Source organism: Silene latifolia, chromosome Y (assembly GCF_048544455.1).
Source record: "Silene latifolia isolate original U9 population chromosome Y, ASM4854445v1, whole genome shotgun sequence".
In the NCBI taxonomy this organism is placed as follows: Eukaryota; Viridiplantae; Streptophyta; class Magnoliopsida; order Caryophyllales; family Caryophyllaceae; genus Silene; species Silene latifolia.
Window position 1 is genome coordinate 364,347,259 of NC_133538.1, and position 15,794 is coordinate 364,363,052.

A 15,794-nucleotide genomic window follows, 5' to 3' on the forward strand; every position below is an offset into this window, starting at 1 on the left:
TGTATCTAGAGACCCCTTCAAAGTTTACTGGTTTTCATCTATGGGTAATTTAAGTTCTGTTAAGAATCTATTCTCAATTTGAACTACCTATTTTCGAATGTTAATTGTTACGAAGTATTTGCCTGTAAATTGGTGGTTGTGATGTGTGGTGGTGGAGGTGATATTGGTGTTGCCGCTGCTGCTAGGGATGTCGGGTTCGGGCTTTGGTGGTTGTGATGTGTTGTGGCTGAGGTTGGCGATAGTGAGGCGCGGAGGAAGTAGGTGATATGAATGGTGGTGAATGTTGAATGATTATTGTTGAATTTATGTCATGTCGACATAGCAGATAGGTGCTGCTCGTATCCGAGTACCGATCTTAGGTCTGGTCATGTACGAATCTGATCAGAATTGAGGTGAATTGCTGGCGGTGTGAGATGCAGGTGGTGTAGGAAATTCAAGGCTGATGATGGGCGAATTGAACCATGTTAGCTTCTGATTGTTTGCAGCAGCTCTCAGGCAGTGGTAATTGGTTTCAGAATTGGTGCACAAGCAGGGAGTGTAATGGTCTGCAATTGTGGCGAACTGAGCTCGTAGTATAGATTCAAAGTCCGTCGGGGTGTTCATGGTGGATGGCAAATGAGGAAAGGAGATGTTCGAGTAGACATTTTTTTTTTTTTTTTTTTAAGGAAACTAGTTTGATCCTCTAGGGTAGGACCAACCGACCAACCTATCTCATCCTTTCGAATGAGGGAGGTAAGTTGAAGCCACCGGCTATCAAACCACCTCGAAAGATTTGGACATGAATGTCCAATAGTAGCCATGAAGTCAGCAACCTTGTTGGCTTCACGAAAGCAATGTTTAATTATCACTTCATCGAAAAAATGAAGGTCTAATTTCACATCCTTGATAATACTAGAAATTTCCCAAGGAATTTGCCAAGTACCTCGAATTGAGTTAATAACACATAAATTATCACCCTCCACAATTAACTTTGAGATTCCTAAGTATTTAGCTGCTAAAATACCTTCTTTTAAAGCGAGAGCTTCCGCAACAAGGATACTATTGGATTCGCACTTTTTTGCTCCCAACAAAACGACTTTACCATTGTGATCTCTTATAGAATATCCTAAAAATGGTAGACATGTTGATAAGGATGATTTTAATGGTAGACATCACAATAACACCAGAATTACAATAACACCAGAATAACAGTACAATAACACGTGATAAAAAAAAAAGAGTAAAAAAAATCAAAGTGACACTGGAATAACATCACAATAACACCAGAATAACAGAACAATAACACGTGGCAAAAAAAAAGAGAAAAAAAAAATCAAAGTCGTAAAAAACATCAAAGTGACACCGGAATAACATCACAATAACACCAGAATAACAGCACAATAACATGTGGTAAAAAAAAAAAAAAATATCAAAAGTAGTAAAAAAAAAATCAAAGTGACACCGGAATAACATCACAATAACAGCAGAATAACAATAACACCAGAATAACAGCACAATAACATGTGGTAGAAAAAACTAAAAAAAATAAAAAGTAATAAAAAAAATCAAAGTGACACTGGAATAACATCACAATAACACCAAAATAACAATAACAGCAGAATTACAGCACATTAACACGTGGCAAAAAAAAGAGGAAAAAAAAATCAAAGTCGTAAAAAAAATCAAAGTAAAAAAAAAAGCACAATAACAGCATAGTAACACGAGGTAAAAAAAATTGAACAAAAAAATTAAAGTTAAAAAAAATCTGGTACAAAAAGAAAAAGAAAAAAAGGTAATATAATGAGAAAATTAGAGAAAAACATAAGAGAAAAAAAAAATCAAAGTCGTAAAAAAAAAGCACAATAACAGCATAATAACACGAGATAAAAAAAAAGATAAAAAAATTAAAGAATAAAAAAGAGTAACACTAGAAAAAAGAGAAAATAAGTAAATGACAGTGGTTTTATATGACATGTAAGATTAGATCTTGATCATTCATCTCTAATATAATCTAGTGGCTGAGATTTCAAAACACAAACTCACCATAAGAAACCAAACTCACAAGATCCCAACTCTCTCTCTCTCTCTCTCTCTCTCTATATATATATATATATATATATATATATATATATATATATATATATATATATATATATATATATATATATATATATATATATATAGAGAGAGAGAGAGAGAGAGAGGGGTTCTTCTAAGGCCCTCATGTATAATGAGTCCCTAAGTCTTTATAGAAGCCTTTGGATGAAGGGAATGGAGGGATGAGATTAGATCTCAATAAAGGGCTACAAACTAATCTATCTAAACAAAACCCATATTTCTCTAATCTCCTACTTAATCTCACTAAGCATTTCCTCTCATTATTACACAGCCTCTTCCTCTTTCATTCACTATCTTCTCCTTTTTCTCTATTTCTCACTCCCATATTTCTCTAAAAAAAACCCACATTTTCTCTAAAAAAAACCCCACATTTTTTCTTAAAAAAAGACCATTCTTCATCTCTTCTCTCGGCTGCCACCACCACCAACCTGCCAACCACACCACCAACACCCCATAACCACGACCAACCACCACAACCAGCCACGACACACCACCCCCCCTGACATTTTCGTCCTCTTTTCCTCCACGACATCACCACCGACAACATCACTCTCTAATCCACCGCCAACAACAACAATGTCGACAACAACCACCACCACCACTAAACCACCACCACCCTCTAATACACGCAACCTCTTCTCCTCGACAACAGCCATCGCCGGCCTTCCTCCTTCTTCTCCTTTTTTCTTTTTTTTTTTTTTTTAGATCTGGGGCGGAGGGTGACGGTTGTGCCCATTGTCGGATCTGGACGCGTCACCACTGAAAACCACCTCAAATTCCGCCGGCAGCCTCCTCTTCTTATTTATTTTTTTTGGTTGTTTGTTTTCGTGTGGTGGTGTTCGTGGGTTTGTTATCGTGTGCGGTGGTTGTTTGTTATCGTGTGGTGTTTGTTTCGGTTGTTGGCAGTCGAGTCGTTTTCGTGTGTTTGGTGTTTGTGCATTTAAATTGGTGGTTGTTTCCTGTGTTTCCTGTGTTTGTTCATTTCATTCATTTTTTTTTGGTGTTTTTTCAAATCATATATGTATACTCATGAGTACCCGTTTCCTGTGATTTATGGGTTTTTTTTTGGTGTTGTTTTCGGGTGTTTGGTTTTTTTTTTTTTTTGTTATTTTTTGTTATTCAAATTTGTTATTTGTTTTGTTTTTTTAGTTATTCTATGGGATGATTTTATTTGTTAATTTAATCTTAGATCTATAATATAAAGTATGCAAAAAATGGATATGTATATAATTTGTTATTGTCATGGCTCATTCATACTATTAACCTCTAAAGTTATAAATTGTATAAATTGGAGTTACATAAATTTTGAACGAAAGTTATACATATTGTCTATTAAAGTTATACACTGCGTGCATTAAAGTTATACACACGATATATAAATTTCTCATTGTTAATTTTTTTTTTTGGTTATTGATGGTTGTTATTTTTTTTTTTTTCAGATTTAATATTTGTTGATTAATTACGATTTTTCATATTTATTTGGTTTTTATAAAAGTTATACTATTTACGACTAAAGTTATACCCTTAAAACATAAAAGTTATACAATTTACGACTAAAGTTATACCCTTTAAACATTAAAGTTATACTATTTTTTGTTATTTGGTTTTTTCTTTGATTTACGATTTTTTTTGTTATGGATTAATGTAGTATTGTTTAGTTTGTTTCTTCTTCTCATTTGTTTTTATTTTTCAGATTTAAAATTTAAACTTATATGTGCAACTTCAGTAGTCATTGTGTACAACTTCAATGCCCTTATGTACAACTTCAGTGATCATTGTTATTTGGTTTTTTTTTGGACTAAAGTTATACATCTTGTCTATTAAAGTTATACACTGCGTGCATTAAAGTTATACGCACGATATATAAATTTGTCAAATTTAAATATTTAAATGTTTAGATCTGAGGTTTTTTATTTCAATTATTGTTATTGTATTGTATTTCATTGTTATTTGGTTTTTTTCTTAGACGGGTTTTTTTTGTTAGATTGGCGGGTTTTTTTATTTTAGATCTAGTATTGGCGAGATTTGGTTTTTATTTTTTCAGTTTTGTTGGTTTTATTTTTGGACTAAATTTATACAATTTTTGGACTAAAGTTATACAATTTTGGACTAAAGTTATACATTTTATGACTAAAGTTATACATTTTATGACTAAAGTTATACAAATTTGATCTACAATTATACAAAAAATGATTGAAGTTATACAAATAAGGACAAAAGTTATTCAAATAAGGACTAAAGTTATACAAAAATGGACTAAAGTTATACAAAAAAAGACTGAAGTTATACAAAAATAGACCAAAGTTGTACAAAAAAAGACTAAAGTTATACAAAGATTGGACTAAAGTCATACAACAATGGACTAAAGTTATACAAAAATAAACCAAAGTTATACAAAAATGAACCAAAGTTATACAAAAATGGACTAAAGTTATACAAAAAATTGGACTAAAGCTATACAAAAATGAACCAAAGTTATACAAAAATGAACCAAAGTTATACAAAAATAGACCAGAGTTATACAAAAATGCACCAAAGTTATAACTTTAGTCCAATTTTTGTATAACTTTAGTCCAATTCTTTTGTATAACTTTGGTTCATTTTTGTATAACTTTGGTTCATTTTTGTATAACTTTAGTCCAATTTTTTGTATAACTTTAGTCCAATTTTTGTATAACTTTAGTCTTTTTTTGTATAACTTTGGTCTATTTTTGTATAACTTTGGTTCATGTTTGTATAACTTTAGTCCATTTTTGTATAACTTTGGTTCATTTTTGTATAACTTTGGTCCATTTTTGTATAACTTTCGTCCTTATTTGTATAACTTTAGCCCTTATTTGTATAACTTTAATCCATATTTGTATAACTGTTGTCCATTTCTGTATAACTTTGGTTCATTTTTGTATAACTTTAGTTCATTTTTGTATAACTTTAGTTCTTATTTGTATAACTTTAGTCCTTATTTGTATAACTTTAATCCATATTTGTATAACTTTAATCCATATTTGTATAACTTTAGTCTATTTTTGTATAACTTTGGTTCATTTTTGTATAACTTTGATTCATTTTTGTATAACTTTAGTCCAATTTTTTGTATAACTTTAGTCCAATCTTTGTATAACTTTAGTCTTTTTTTGTATAACTTTGATCTATTTTTGTATAACTTTGGTTCATTTATGTATAACTTTAGTCCATTTTTGTCTTAGATGAAAAAAAAGCATCTCACAAAAAAAAAACGAGATTTAAAACACGAAATCTTAAAAAAAACGTATAACAAGAAGAGATTTAAGAAAATGAATAAAAAATGAGAACTAATAAAATAAAAGACAACTAAAATAAAATAAAAGACAAAAAAAATAATGAATGGAAAAAACAACTCAAAACATACAAATTAACACAAAACGAAAAAAAAAACCGATTGAAAAAAAAAAAAAAAAAAAAAAGGGTCAACGGCGGTGGGGTGGCGGCGGAGGGGGTGGTGGGTGGTTATTTGGTGTCGGGTGGGGTGGTGGTGGGTGGTGGTGAATGAGGAAGAGATGAATGAATGATTTATTTGAGTTTTTTGATTTATTTGGATTTTTTGGGTTTTTATTTATTTGGATTTTTGGGTTTTTTTTATTTATTTGGGTTTTTTTTAGAGTTTGAGAGAAGAGAGAAATGAAATGTGTAAGATGAAAGAGAAATGGATGAGTGGAAAACAAATATTTAGTAAATTAGTGATTAATTAGAGTGGATTAGTGAAGGAGGAGAGAGATGGTGAGATTAGCTTATAAACACACTTTTGTGGGGTTGATCTCATCCCTCCATCTCCCTCCATCCAATGACTCATAATAGAACTTATGGACTTAATATATCTAAGGACCTTAGTTGATCTCTTCTCTCTCTCTCTCTCTCTCTATATATATATATATATATATATATATATATATATATATATATATATATATATATATATATATATATATATATATATATATATAGAGCAAGATCCTATGAGTCCACCTATATATTTGAGTCCATGAGTCCATAAAACAATATCACGCACTATACAAAACAATATCACGAATTTTTTTTTTCAAATTTTTTTTCGAAATTTTTTTTTCGGAATTTTTTTTTTTCAAATTTGTTTTTTCGAATTTTTTTTTTCAATTTTTTATTCGAAAAAGTGTTTTTTTTTTTTTTTTTTTTTTTTTTTTTTTTTTTTATGTAAGCGGTGATATTGTTTAGTATAACGTGTGATATTGTATTACAAAACAATATCACGATTTTTTTTTTTCATTTTTTTTTCGAAAAAGTTTTTTTTTTTTTTTTTTTTTTTTTTTTTTTTTTTTTTATGTAAGATGTGATATTGTTTAGTATAACGTGTGATATTGTATTACAAAACAATATCACAGGTTTTTGTTTTTTTTTTCAATTTTTTTTTTTCGAAAAAGGTTGTTTTTTTTTTTATTTTTTTATGTAAGCTGTGATATTGTTTAATATAACGTGTGATATTGTATTACAAAACAATATCACGACTTTTTTTTCAAATTTTTTTTTCGATTTTTTTTTTTAAAATATAAGTTGTGATATTGTTTAATATAAAGTATGATATTGTATCATGGACTCACGGACTCAAAAAGATAGGGTGGACTCATGTGATCCTAATTCTATATATGTATATATATATATATATATATATATATATATATATATATATATATATATATATATATATATAGTGATAAGTTCTTCTAAGTCCTTAATATCTTTTGAGTCCCTAAGTCTTTATTAGGGCCCTTGGATTAGAAGAATGGAGAGTGGAGATTTGCCTACTTTAAGCCCATTATAGGCGTGAAAAAAAAAGGAAATAGGGTGAGCGAGGAGAGAGAAGGGTGTCGGTACAATTTGTTATTACCCACTGTGCACACACAAACACATGCATAATCACTCAACAACCTTCCTCAACACATTTCTTAGACATACTCCACCAAAACACAATTTGAAAAAAAAACTCATCGATCAAGCGAAAATTGAGAGCAAATCCTACTTTCTTCATTTCCCATCTTCCTTTATCAGCTTTCTTGATCATCTTCCATTATTATCCTTGAGCATCTTCCATTATTATCCTCGAAGGTAGAAACAAACAACAAGACCAACGTCCAACGTAAAAAATGACGGATTTGCAAATGGTTCCATTTGGCCATGGTAATTATTGGATTGTTTTTTTTTTTTTTCTTCATGTTAGTTTATATATCATATTGTTATGAAAACATTAGGTTAGATATTAACAGTTCTTTAAATATGATGAGGAAGTGTATTTTAGGTTATTTTTGAAGCTTGTTTTTTATTATGTAAAATCAGAAATCCTTTGTTTTATCATGAACTCCATCATTATGGAGTTCAATATCAACTCTGTGAATAATAAGTTAAACTTCTCCATGATGGAAGTTAAACTCTGTGAATAATAAGTTCAACATCATAGTGTCAGGCTTGAAATTTATAACAGTGAATTCGATGAAAATTGTAATTTTAACTGCAAAAGGTGTGAATGTAAGCAACCAAAGTATTAGTGTAATTATTATGGTAGAATTGAATTTCAAAAGTGTAATATTTGTATCTTAAATTGAAATTGTCAATATCGTAAGTATAACTTATAAAACTGTAATTATATCTGATAAAAGTATAATTTTAACAGGTAAAAGTGTTATTGTAAGAGACAAAATATGTCAGTTTTCAAACTGTAATTGTAATAATTACAAGTATAATTGTAACATACAAAAGTGTAATTATAACAACCAAATGGTTTATTGTAACAGAAAAGCAAGTTTTGAAACTGTAATTGTAATAATAAAAAGCATAATTCTAACAAATTGGACTGTAATTTTAACAGGCAAAAGTGTGATTGCAAAAGACAATTTCTGTAAGTTTTCAAACTGTAATTCTAATAGAAACAAGTATAATTGTAACACAGAAAAGTGTAATTTTAACAACCAAAGGGTTGATTGTAATGAAAAAAGTCAGTAAGTTTATAAACTATAATTGTAATAGTAGAAAGTATAATTCTAACAGGCAAAAGTGTAATTATAACTACGAAAAGTGTAATTTTAAGAAATATATAATTTGAACAAATATATGGGTTACTTTAAGTTGTTATGAAAACAATTGATAATTATTACGCTATTGTCAGATAATATTGAGCACAATGGAAAACAAAAGCCGAACGAAGAAGAATTTTGCAAAGATGTTGAAGCTAAGTTCACCCCCTATGTTGGTCCGGAATTCCTGGAAATAGAGGAAGCGAGTGACATTTTATAGAATTTATCTTTGCTTGTGGTTTTGATGTGCGTAAGTACACGACTAAGAGATGGCGTGGAGGGGAGATCAAATCTAAACTGTTGGTTTGCAACCGGGAGGGGTTCAAACAGAAGGGACAATTGGAGTGTAGTGGCGGGCAGGACTCAGGTAGGAGACACAAAGTCAGGCGTGTTGGTTGCAAAGCGAGGATTAGGCTGTTCTTGATGAAGGGGGAATTACGAATTGACAGATTCCACAGTGGGCACAACCATGAACTCGTATCAGCCAGAGATAGAGAGTTCCAAAAGTTGGCATGCAACATAACAGACTATCACAAAATGATAATCCTTTATAATTCAAGGGTGAGTTAATTAAAATTACACTTGTCTTGATTGAAATTACACTTGTTTAAGTTATAATTTCACTTTAATTTGTTAGAATTACACTTTTGTCAACTAAAATGACACTTCTTGCGTCTACAATTACATTTTTTCTTGTTAAAAGAACACTTTTCTTTTTTGAACTTATACATTTGTATCCTTTTTTCTCTATCGACAAGAGATAGAGAGTTTCAAAAGTTGTCATGCAACATAACAGACTATCACAAAATGATAATCCTTTATAATTCAAGGCTGAGTTGATTGGAATTACACTTTTCTTGATTAAAATTACACTTGTTTATGTTATAATTTCACTTTATTTTGTTAGAATTACACTTTTGTCATCTAAAATGACACTTTTTGAGTCTACAATTACATTTTCTATTGTTAAAACAACACTTTTCTTTTTTTGAACCGATATATTTGTATCTGTTTTAATTATGTTTTGATGATTAAAATCAGTACATCTAAAAGATTGTCATTAATCAACAAATGAAGATAGGAGCTACGAAGACTTACAAAATTCTGAAGGAACATGTTAATGGGTTTGAAAACATCGGTGCTAGTTTGAATTCTTTTAAGAACTTTCACGGGGATGTGAAATGCTACATTCATGAACGGGACGGTCGGATGTTCGTGGACCACTTTAAGGAATTGGGTCACATTACTAGACCAGGGTTCTTCTTTGACTATGATGTTGATTCTGACGGTAGCCTTAGTAAAGCTATATGGGCCGACGGGATCGCTAGAAGGAACTACTCGGTTTTGGGGATGCGGTGTCATTCGATCCGACGTATTCCACCAATAAGTATGACATGTCATTCACATCTTTCACGGGGTTGATAATCATAAACGGTCAGTCACTTTCTGTGGAGCGCTTGTTGCTCATGAAGATGCAGACTCGTTTAAATGGGTGTTCACCCGTTTTATGGGTGCGATGGGTGGCAAAGAGCCTAAGTACATTATCACCGATCGGGATGCTTTGGTATTCTTAAAGCGGTGCCATTGGTGTTCAAGACAGCGCGCCACCGCTATTGTATGTGGCATATCATGAACAAGGTTCCAAGCAAGTATGGAATGGCGAGAGATGATTATTCAGTGTTTCTAAAGAAATTGAATGCCATAATATGGGATGAAGACATTGAACCGGCGAGTTCGATGCAAAATGGGAAGAAATTGGCGGGGAACACAATGTTAATAACATTGATAGTTCCAAGAAATGTACGCTAAAAGGAGGCAGTGGGTTATGGCTCATTGTAGGGACCTAGATATGGGAGGTGTTATGAGGACAACCCAAAGATCAGAGAGCGAAAATAGTTTTTTTAAGAGATTTGAGAGTAAGTCGGGAACATTAGTTGAGTTTACGATGCGTTTTGACAGTGCGATGGACCAAAAAGACACACACGAAACAGTTGACAACTCGTAATGAGACACGGTTCCACTGAAATATCAACGCATCTAGCTTTTGAAGTGCACGGGGCGGAAGTGTACGATCATAAAGTATTCGACGAATTTAAATAAGAGGCCAAGTGCTCAATTGGTACTTGTAAAAGTAGAGGATTCACCGAGTGTGGCTCTTTAGAAGTGACCACTTTGTAAGAGATGCAAGCGGGAGAGAAATTATGAGGTCACATACGCCCAGGTATCATTCTCAGAGCATTTGTTTACTAAAATTATACTTTTATCCGTTAAAATTATACTTTTGTTGATTAGATTTACACCTAGGGTTGTTAGAATTATACGTTGGGTTGTTAAAATAATACGTTGGGTTGCTAAAGTTATACTTTAATCCGTTAAAATCACACTTTTATTGATTAGTATTACACTTTGGGTAGTTAAAATTACAAATTGATTAAAGTTATACTTTTATCCGTTACAATCACACTTTTATTGATTAAAATGCTACTTTTGTGTATTACAGTAACACTTTCATCTGACTGATTTAACTAACATATTACTTTATAATGTTGAACTAGATACACTGAAAGCCACTTGTAGTTGCAGAATGCTTGAGAGGAAAGGCATTATTTGCCGGCATGTCATTTGGATTTACTCATCAAACGGAGTGAAGATTATTCCAGAACAATGTATTGTTAAAAGATGGTGTAAAGATGCAAGGTTGTCTAAAATGTTCGATTGTAATGGTGAAGCAACTGAGGACGTTGATATAATAGATGGAAAACAGATTGCGATGTCGATAATGTGGTCGGAGATTCATCGAGGCAGTTGGGTTGCTCATGGGAAAATTGAAGAATGATGTCGAGAACTTCTCTTGTCTAATTAGACAGTTTAAGGAGAAACTCTCACCATTAGGATCACCATTGAATAAACGACAACAGTTGGAGAAAATTCTTGGATGTTCTCCTAGTGAGGAGATAACTATTTTGCCGCCCAAGAAATCCAAGAACAAAGGGAGCGGAAAGAGAATGTTGTCGAAGAAGGAAAAAGCGATTGCTTTGGCAAGGAAGCCAAAACGCATGTGTAAAAATTGCAAGCGATTAGCTAACCATGACAAAAGGAACTGCCCTAACCCATTCGCAGAGCACCCGCCAGTCTCGCAATCGTCAGAAACCTCATCGGAAGAAGAAGAAGATGGAGAAGACGAAGAAGAAGGAGAAGAAGACGAAGAAGAAGAAGAAGAAGAAGGCATCTTAGAATAATCAATTTAAGACGTAATAAGTAGTACAATTTTTTGGGATGTCTACACAAAATACGAGGTACAACATGATGTTTCGTATTGTGTTTAGACATCAAACTGCCAGGAAGACAACTGGTCGCCGTTGGTATTAGAATGTATTTTGATGAAGTATTCTTTATTAGACGACACAGTTATAATGTGCAAATTCAGAACGTTGAAATTTTCACTCTTGACTATTATGACAAATTATGTTCTTCAAAGTACACATAGTTATTATTGCAACATCTTTCAGATAGGTAAAACAACATTACTATCTTTTCATAAATAAAACTACTAAAATGACACTTTTGCCTTTTAAAATTACATTTATATTTTATGTAATGTAAGGTAAATCATCAACGATATGGCTGTTAGAATTACACTTCGACGGTTAGAATTACACTTTTGTGTATTACGGTCACACTTTCTTAAGATGATTTAACTAACATATTACTCTATATTCTTTGAAGTAGATACATTGAAAGACAGTTGTGGCTGCATCTTGCTTGAGAGGAAAAGGCATTCTTTTATAGAATGTCGTAAGATTATTTACACAAAAACTAACTGTCTACATTAAGTTTGCTAACATCTGCAAATAATACAAAGTATGAAATAAGTGTTTACATAGCCAAGGGAATATTCCCACAAAAACAGAACTACTAAATTAAGGTTGTTATTTTTTCACATTGGCACGGGTCGTGTCTCACGCTTCATTGTAATACCTTCCACGGTTTGTCCTTCGTGCTAACAAAAGCTTTGACCTTCTCGAGCACACCTTCGCGCAAAATGTTCATGTCTCGCGAACGAGGGTAGCTACCAGCTGGATCACCAAATAGCGCCATGATTTCTTCTTCTCGAGATCTTCATGCTGAAAAGGAAGACCCTCGTATAAGAGCATCGCCATCATGGTGAACAGACCCGACTCTGGTTGGTTGAGAGTTGGTGACATCCCGCTGAAAGGTATCTGGCGCAACACATAATTAGGAATTTCCCGTGCCCTAGTGTTCTTCTTTTCCTTATCCCGTGATTCTAAATAATCACTCACTGCGCTAGACTGCAAATGTACATAATTACCTTATAAAAACTGATTGAACAAAAAAGATAACATTCGGAAGAAAGCGATCGACAATAACTTACAATTAAATGCGCTGCTTTGCCAAACTGCGACTTCTTCAAGTCAGAATGCCTTTGTCCGTCCAGCAAGTCGACTGTATTTGATTTGTGATTGATACATACGCATGCAAAATGGTCGTCAATGCAGAACGGGACAAATAGCAAGTCTGTTTTCAAGTTAACGGTGCGGTCACTGTCGACGATGAAGGTGTCCCAGATCTGGTACAGGTCGTCATAGTTGCTGTCTGATTGTGTGCCTGGTTGCTCAAACGTCCCGAGCATACGCAACAGTAAATCCTTGAAAAGGCAATAGTGAACATGATTAATGTGTTTACATTGTCACCCAAAATTACACTATTGTCCCTTAAAATTACACTTCACACGGTTAGAATGACACTTTTGTGGATTAAAAGAACTAAAGTGAAACATTCACATTAAAACACTGTAATTAAGAATAGTCTAATTCTAAGTAACAAAGGTGTAATAGAAGTGGACATAAATATTATGCAATGATAAATGGAATTACCATGTGACGTATACCAAAGAATGACATCCTCATTTGGTCGCCATATTCCTCCTTCTCCAAATGGTTCATCAAAATCGACCAGCACTCGATCACATTTAACGACATAAGGTTTTCAGGCATCAAGGACATAATGTCTTTTCTCCGAAGCGTTGCGTGACGGGTGTACCAGACCAGCTGTTCACTGCACTCCGTAATATTAAAGAAGTCGTTAATTAAAGTAAAATAAATGTCAAAAATAATCTGAGTATCCTTGAATAAAGAAGTAGTTAATTAAGCCAGCTTGACAGACCGTTCATCATAAGTGTGGTCATCTAACAAGCAATAGTCGGCAACATGCTTCCTCCTGTTTTTAATATCCTTGATTAACGCTTGATTGCCCCGGAGCGGCTTGACACCACATTTGTGTTGAGACCACCTCTACCACGATCGAGAGAGCAGCCAACCCGTCCCCCTTTCCACGGGGATGGCTCTTAACGAGGATAGCGCTTTACCGATGGAATGCGCATGGCAACAGCGTCACCTCCATAACGGGCTCTTCAAATTCGATTCTGCGAGCACGTTTTGTGGACTCCGGCCCTATGTCACCATCTGTTTTCCTCTTAAAGATTCAACTTTCTTGTCAACGGATGTCCAAAGCAATCGTTTGAAAAAACCAACCCTCGTCAGGATATCTTCTCGATCATCGTAATGTCACGAGGACGAGTGTTGCGAAGAATCTCGGCATGGTACAAACTCATAGCATCCTCTTTCCCGAGGTCACATTGAAAAGGGCTTCCGCGGTAGAACATCATATGTAGCATCATGAAAACACCACAGTCATTTCTCGAATACCCTTGACCTTGCCAGCTGAACTCAATGTTGACAATCTTGAACCCGCTGACCTTTGCCCCCTTAGACAGCCCTTTAGACACCAAATACTTCCTCATTATATTTGCCTGGACATGAAAAAACGTCAGTGAGTTAACGTAGTACGACCCACTAAAATTCGTTGACTTTTGGATATCGGACACTTACGGAAATATGCGCTATCCCTCCGTAAGGGAGCGTTTCTATTGGGTCATCGTACTTGCGGTTGTCGAGGTAGTCAATCGCTCGGTGAGAAAGTTGATGCACACGCACTGTAGTGATCACCGTCGCGCGGATAAAACGGGAGAAAGATCTGCACCGTGTGTCGCTAAGATCAGAACAAGGAAAACTTAAAAACCATGAGACAAGATTACATGTTTTGTTACCTACCATGTCCGTATCAAGTCGGAATGGTGCACGACGGAGTTTCACCCCGCATCCCAGCCACCATAAATGTCTTCGTCTTTGTTCAACACTTTCCCAAGCTTTTGAGCGTCCCAAATATACCTTGCGGGGCACTATAATTTGAAAAGTGTTAAATGCGTGAACAGATAATTAAAAGAGCTATTTTATAAAAATAAAGTGAACCTTTAACCAAAAAAAGTGTTAGAATAAACTCGAAGGAGATGGTAAAAGTATAATTTAAACAATCAAAAGTGTAATTCTAACGGCAAAAAGTATCATTTTAACGGACAAATGTGCAATTTTAACATACAAAACAAACTTTTTAACTTTAAAAAGTATAATTCTAACGGACAAATGTGTAATTTTAACACACAAAGGTAACATTTTAACTTACAGTGTGACTTAGTCCAAAGAAAGAACGGGATATGTCCGAAGGTTTCATGATGTGGTTGAGTAGCAAGCACCAACCATCAATAACACTGGTCATGATTTGCTCCCGAGGGTTCAAAGTTGCAATATCTTCCCGGGTAATGAAATAAAACTCGCTGAATTGGACCAATCGTTCCCTACAACAAAAAAATGTAATTAGCCAACAAATATATATATAATTAGCAATGTTAAGAGCCTCTTGTAAAGAATAATACACTTACAACTCGTTAAACGCGTCCGACTGATTGAACGCATAGTCAATCACATATTTCCTGTCACTGAACATTGGCACTAGGAGCTCCTGACTGAATGCTAGGTTTCTCGTCGCAAAGCACAAATCAGGATTAGGTGCCCCACAATCAAGAGAACACCCAAGGTTCTCAATGACATGATCCATGCATGGTAAGGGCTCACTCGAGTGAAGTAAAAAAGGATGGTAGCTCAGATCACTGTGAGGGACGTACGGGACCGGGATAGGAATGTCGGCGTTCTCTGCCTCTGGTACTACGTCAGCTGTTACCTCTCTTCTCTCGATAGTCCCTTCCGAAGACTTCCCGGCAACATCCTCAATCGCCGCATCGTAATAAAAATAGTGTTATTTCATCATCGGTAAGTAAGTGTAATCGTAGCGGAGAAGAAAGTATAATTTAGTAGACAAAATTATAATTCAAACAAAATAGAGTGTTATTTTATCACAAATAAGTGTAATTTTAACTAAAAATAGTCTAATTCTAGAAGACAAAAGTGTAATTATAAGCTACAAAAGTATAATTTTAACTTAAAAAAGTGTAGTTTTAGTAGAGAAAATTGTAATTCTAACTGAATAAAGTGTGATTTTAACTAACAATTGTCTAATTGCAGCAGAGAAAAAGTGTCATTCTAAGCCAAAAAGTGTTACAGTAAATAACAAAAGTGTAACTTTAAAAGAGAAAAATGTAATTCTAACTAAATAACTTCATCCACGGCATTACCTCCGTGATCCTTGATCTGACCCCATCCACCACCTTCTCTACCACCGTCTCGAGAACTTATATCCAAATTTGGC

General features: G+C 33.8%; 1 long non-coding RNA gene across 1 annotated transcript; it reads right to left on the minus strand.

Annotated features, from left to right (window-relative positions):
• Positions 1-12,629: 12,629 nt before the first annotated feature.
• On the minus strand, positions 12,630-13,448 carry LOC141633919 (uncharacterized). Its single transcript, XR_012538687.1, has 3 exons — positions 13,359-13,448; positions 13,070-13,250; positions 12,630-12,840 (listed from the first exon to the last, which is right to left on the minus strand). It is a non-coding gene; the product is annotated as an uncharacterized LOC141633919 (long non-coding RNA).
• Positions 13,449-15,794: the final 2,346 nt, after the last annotated feature.